This window comes from Rhinopithecus bieti, unplaced genomic scaffold, assembly GCF_001698545.2.
Source record: "Rhinopithecus bieti isolate Rb0 unplaced genomic scaffold, ASM169854v2 scaffold_26226, whole genome shotgun sequence".
Lineage (NCBI taxonomy): Eukaryota > Metazoa > Chordata > Mammalia > Primates > Cercopithecidae > Rhinopithecus > Rhinopithecus bieti.
In genome coordinates this window covers 521,450-527,449 of record NW_016811902.1, presented here as the reverse complement: position 1 = coordinate 527,449, position 6,000 = coordinate 521,450, and positions in this window count along the sequence as shown.

Below are 6,000 nucleotides of genomic sequence, written 5' to 3'. Positions count from 1 at the left end.
CTCCCTCCCTCCCTCCCTCTCCCCACCACCCCCAATAACCAACTGGAATCACCTCTCAAGGAAATCTCGCCTCCGTGAAGGTTCTTAGCTTTGGTGATTGAATGTTCTATGTTTGTGCTGGTTGACCTCCTGCCAGAAGGTGGTGCTTTCCAGAGAGTATCAGCTGTGGTATTACGGGGATGAACGGTGGTGGGCGGGGCACTAGAACTCCCAAGATTATAAGCCCTTTGTCTTCTGCTACCAGGGTGGGTAGGGAAGGACCATCAGGTGGGGGCAGGGCTAGGCATATGTGAGCTCAGACTCTCCTTGGTCAGGTCTTGTTGCTGCTGCTGTGGAGAATGGGGTGAGATTCCCAGGCCACTGGGGTTGTGTACCCAGGAGGATTATGGCTGCCTCTGCTATGTCTTGCCGGTTGTCAGGGAAGTGGGGGAAAGTCAGCAATCACAGGCCTCATGCAGCTCCCATGCAAACCAAACGATCTGTCTCACTCCCACCGTGCCCGCCCTCACCCAACAGGCCTCCAGACCCCCAGGCAGAGGGCAATATGGGCTTGAAAACCTGCCCCAGGCTATCCGCCTCCCAGCTTTGAAAGTAAAGGAAAGGGCTTGGTTCTTCCCCTGCACGTGGAGTCTGGACACCAGATTTGCACCTTCCCCTGAGTTTTGGCCAGGAGGCTTCTCACTGCGTTCAAATTGTTACAAAGCTCAGCTAGACAATTCCTTTTCCCTGTGGAGTTTTACCCCCTGCTTCTCTGGCCGCCCTCCTGATGGATCCCTGTGGTGCTATGCAGGAATGGGCTGCTTGGGGACCCAGCGAGCTCCCAGGGCCTTTCTGCTGCTTCCTGTACCCCTGTATTTCCCTTGGTTCTCCAAACTGACTCAGCTCCTGGTAAAGTTGGAGACTTTTCCAGCAAACAGAGCTTCATCTTCTCCAGTGCAGGTGTGTGTTCAGGAGAGGAGGGTTTCCCTTTCCCCCTTGCACACTTGGGGCACTCACAGTTTTGGGGGGGTCTCCTGGGTCCTGCAGGAGCAGTCCGCTTGTTCAGAGGGTCTTTTAGAATCCGAAATGTGTTATTTTGTAGCTGATAAATGGTAAAAAGAGGGGGAATTTCCTGGAATTTTATTTTTCCATGGGAGCTTTTTTATTTTGAAACAGTGTTTCTGTCACCAAGGCTGGGGTGCAGGGTAGCACGATCTTGGCTCACTGCAGCCTTGACTTCCCAGGCTCAAGGCTCAAGCAATCCTTTGGTTTAATGAATGGGATTGTTTGGAATTGTGTACAGGGAAGTCTAGTAGGCTTAGAGGCTTGTGGTTGTGATCCTAGAGTGTCTGGAGGGGGTACTGAAGCCTTCCGAGCAGGTGACATCCGGGACAAGAACTAGGGAAGGATGAGAAAACAAGGGGAGCAGGTGCAAAGCACTGTAATTGGCAATGTAAGGCAGGGATTTGTCTCCAATGTTAAGAAATTTAGAGGGAGTATTCTATTCTCTTTTCCAGGTCCTCATTATCAGAAATAAAATAAACCTTTCCAAGCTCTTTGGCTTTATGTTTGACCCTAATTTCCTCTGGCTGTACAATTTCTTTAGCATAGTAAATAATTGAGTTTTTTTAAATAAAGGCTTCCTGATACACAAGAACAGTTAGTTATATGCTTTGACCTTGATTGTGAGCCATTGGGGCTTTTGGAAAGTCACACAAAGCCAAAAATACAAACACCTCCTTCCCCGTGCCCCTGACAAAACCAAACAGACTTTCTCTAAAAGACAAAAAACATTTTACTTTAATAAAGAATATCAATAATACCAAGATAAGAATAGTAGTTTTCTTTTGGTGATTTCAAAGAATTACAAGCAAGGAATAAATGTGACTATCCCCAAGTTGCAAATATGAGTTAAAATCATTTGAAAGAGCATTTATTTACTGAAAATAAACTGTACACACACACAATAAGGGATATTGATGAACTATTAATAGTTATTATCTCAAGGAAGTATATACATACAGAATTATGCACTTAAACATTTTATCCTGTTAGTTTGCAAGTTCTTTCTACATGAAATACATGAACAGATCATGCTTTCTCGGCTTTACTATGTTGCTTATGTAAAGATTTGTCAGGTGGTAGCCTGGCACGGTGGCTTACGCCTGTAATCCCAGCACTTTGGGAGGCCTAGGCAGGCAGATCACTTGAGATCAGGAGTTCGAGATCAGCCTGGCCAACATGGTGAAACCCCGTCTCTACTAAAAATACAAAAATTAGCTGGGCTTGGTGGTGCACGCCTGTAGTCCCAGCTACTCGGGAGGCTGAGGCAGGAGAATCGCTTGAACCTGGGAGGCAGAGGTTACAGTGAACTGAGATCATGCCACTGGACTCCAGCCTAAGCAACAGAGTGAGACTCTGTCTCAGGAAAAAAAAAAAGTCTTCAAGTGACCCAACATGGAGGAGTGAGCCATCACAGTCCGATGATCGAAGCTTCCAGACTGTTTTGAACCTCCCATTTTCCATTTCTTCTTGGAATCTGCATAACAAAATTAAAATATTTGGGGGGGACCAGTTTTAATGAGTGGAATTAAACTATCCATTCTTTTAAAATGTGTTGGACTTGTTTTTAAGAGGAAGATCTTGTTCAGCTTTTGGCTCCTGCTTGAGCAAGCTCAAGGAGCAAATGCTGAAACATCTCCCCACTGTAATGTCAACTCATTAACGAGAAGCAAAGTCCGATTGAAGTCAGCTGCAAATTTCAGCATTAACTAAATCTGAGCCAACTTCAGGTCAAAGCTGAAAGGAACTGATGTACCATAAATGTACCCATGCCAATCTCTATGCTGCAAAGGAAGGAGAAGCGAGTGGGCTCTGAGCAAGGGCGGTTCGGGGAGGGTTCTCTCCTTCAGCACTTAATCATTTCAGTGTGCCTCATTCAGTAGAAATGTTTTTATTCAAATGCAGAGAGGTCTTTAGTTATCCCGGATGGGGAATTTATTTTACTATTGCAGTAAAGGTACTGGGAATTAAACATTTTAAGATTACAAGTAAATGGATTCTTGAAGTCAAATAGATTGTTGATACCAGTTTTCTCCTGTTCATTTTTTTTTGAAGAGGATAAAATAGACTTTCCTTTGTGGCCTGGGGAAGGAAGTAGCTGGGTTGGAGTGCCATGCTGTGGCAGGCTGTAGGAAGATAGGCAGGCCCTTGTGGTAGAAGCCCTTTTGGCTGCTTGCATCAGTGGTTATAAGGAAGAAATCAGGGATACATTTGCAGTAAAAAGAAATAATCGGCCAGGCATGGTGGCTCACTCCTGTAATCCCAGCACTTTGGGAAGCCAAGGCAGGCGGATCACCTGAGGTCAGGAGTTCCAGACCAGCCTGACCAACATGGAGAAACCCCATCTCTACTAAAAACAGACAAAATTAGCCAGGTGTGGTGGTACCTGCCTATAATCCCAGCTACTTGGGAGGCTGAGACAGGAGAATCGCTTGAGCCTGGGAGGTGGAGGTTGCCGTGAGCTGAGATAATGCCATTGCACTACAGCCTGGGCAATGAGAGCGAAACTCTGTCCAAACAAAGAAAAAAAAACAAACAAAGGAAAAAATCTTTGGTAAGATTCTGTTTTGGAATTTGCTGAAACCCAAGAATGTTAGCTGCTTTGGCTAGCCGAGTGGCTCCCAGAGGTGACAGCTGTCCCAGTTTAAAAGCTTTTTTTTTTTTTGAGATGGAGTCTCTCTGTCTTCCAGGCTGGAGTGCAGTGGCATAACCTCGGCTCACTGCAACCCTTGCCTCCCAGGTTCAAGCATTCTCCTGTCTCAGCCTCCCAAGTAGCTGGGATTATAGGCATATGCCACCATGCCCAGCTAATTTTTGTATTTTTAGTAGAGATGGGGGTTTTGCCATGTTGGCCAGGCTGGTCTCGAACTCCCGACCTCAGGTGATCTAACCGCCTCGGCCTCCCAAAATGCTGGGATTACAGGCATGAGCCACTGTGCCTGGCCTTTAAAAGCTTTTCAGTTGAAAGGTAATCTTGGAACACAGGTGGGTTCCAGTTGCTTGGAGCATGAGGAACACCTGATTGAATGTCCTAACGGCAGACCTGTGTCTGCAAATGTAAAGTGAAACCTACTGCAGGAAGAGGGAGGTGGTTGGTGCTTCCTAGAGGAAGTAGGCCTTTAGTGACTGCACCTGCACAGTGCTAGCGGGTCCTTATTGTGGGACCGAATCACTGACAGCCTAGTGAGAAAATTAGCTAGGCCATTTGCAGGTACAAGAGCACAGGTGGTCCTTGTGCTTTTTTTTTTTTTCTTTTGAGACTGAGTCTCGCTCTGTCGCTCAGGCTGGAGTGCAGTGGCCGGATCTCGGCTCACTGCAAGCTCCGTCCCCCAGGTTCATGCCATTCTCCTGCCTCAGCGTCCCGAGTAGCTGGGACTACAGGGGCCCGCCACCACGCCCGGCTAATTTTTTATTTTATTTTATTTTAGTAGAGACGGGGTTTCACCGTGTTAGCCAGGATGGTCTCGATCTCCTGACCTCAGGATCCGCCCACCTCGGCCTCCCAAAGTGCTGGGATTACAGGCGTGAGACACCGTGCCCCGCCCCTTGTGCTATTTTTTTGATTTGTTTGAAGGTAGGTGTGATTTGCCTTCAGAACTTCATCAGCAACCATAGGATTTGAATAAGTTGATAGGCTGCTGTACATGGTTGTGTACAATTTTTAAAGGGCTCTTGTACACAGGGTGGGGTGTGGGCAGGGAGAACAAAGCATGGTCCCCAGTGATGTTTAGTAAAAATATGTTTAGAAAGTTAATAAAACTCTGATCTGTGCTGAAGGCAATAACAACACAAGTCTCTGGCATGCGTCTGTGTCCTGTTTAGAGGACAAGTTGTTTGTAATCAACCCTTATTTTGTCATCTAGAGCTCTGTGTTTTAAGCAATGAAGACAGAAACTTTACCAAAAGTTTCATGCCTAAGAAATTTGTTTTATCTTTATTTCGTGAGTTTATAAAACTTCATGTACCATGAATCTTTCTTATGCTTTCTTGGAAAATAATTTTGGGGGAGCATTTTTTTCTCACCCTAATAAACATGAAAAAGACTTTCAGAACAGAAGTACTTTAGATCTAGCAGATCTAGCAAACCAGATGCTGCTTTTCTGCTTTTGATTCTAAAATACGCATATTCCTTTCCTGCAGCTGGGCTGCACATGACAAGAAAAAGAAAAGACTTCTGACAGCCCTTTTATTCACCCAGTAAATGTGAGCAACTCAAATATTGGCCTAAGGAATACTCAAAAGGTAGCATCTGAGAGACAGGCTAAGTTGATGGTTCTTCGCTAGGCAGCTATCTGTTTGGATATAAAGACTGATGATGAACTTGGTTATCTCAGAGACCAGTACTTCCCCTATTTCACTGTGTACACAAATCACTTGGGGGTCCTGTTAAAAATGCAGATTCTGATTCAGTAGGTCTGGGTTGAGCCTGAAATTCCACAGTCCTTGGTAGCTCCCAGGTAAGGCTGACGCTGCTGGTTCCCAGGCCACATTTTGAGTTACAAGGGGCTGGACAATTTCTTGTTCTAACAGAGGCCTGGGGAAGGCAATTTTCTGGAATGGCACATGGAGACACCCTCAGATTACCCAGAAATATGAACAGAGGACGATTTAATGACTTAAAAGTCAGAACATGGCACAAAATAAATTGTAATGTTAAAGAATGCATAAAATAGGCCGGGCGCAGTGGCTTACGCCTGTAATCCCAGCACTTTGGGAGGCCGAGGCGGGCAGATCGCGAGGTCAGGAGATCGAGACCATTCTGGCTAACACCGTGAAACCCCCGTTTCTACTAAAAATACAAAAAAATTACCCGGGCCTGGTGGCAGACGCCTGTAGTCGCAGCTACTTAGGAGGCTGAGGCAGGAGAATGGCGTGAACCCAGGAGGTGGAGCTTGCAGTGAGCCGAGATTGTGCCACTGCGCTCCAGCCTGTGCGATAGAACAAGACTCCGTCTCAAAA